General features: G+C 50.7%; 1 protein-coding gene across 1 annotated transcript in view; it reads right to left on the minus strand.

Annotated features, from left to right (window-relative positions):
- FNBP1L (formin binding protein 1-like) overlaps positions 1-201 on the minus strand; it is a 28,807-nt gene that overhangs the window by 8,895 nt on the left and 19,711 nt on the right. The window lies entirely within an intron of this gene.

The following is a 201-nucleotide window of genomic DNA, read 5'->3' on the forward strand; positions in this document are numbered from 1 at the left end:
CACTGTTTCTGCCTACGTTTTGACATCGCCTACCCGGTGAGCTGAACCAGAAATATGAGGAACATCTACGGAGAATGACTAAACCAGAAAGTGCACTCAGTCTCTGTAGTCAAGCTGGACTGGCACAGTGGCTGCGGGGCACGCGTCATCGGTACCGTTGCAAGAAATGCCGCCACTTTCTTCCTCCCCTTTTTTTCACTT

The sequence above is a fragment of the Buceros rhinoceros genome, unplaced genomic scaffold, assembly GCF_000710305.1.
Source record: "Buceros rhinoceros silvestris isolate BGI_N320 unplaced genomic scaffold, ASM71030v1 scaffold5248, whole genome shotgun sequence".
Classification (NCBI taxonomy): Eukaryota; Metazoa; Chordata; class Aves; order Bucerotiformes; family Bucerotidae; genus Buceros; species Buceros rhinoceros.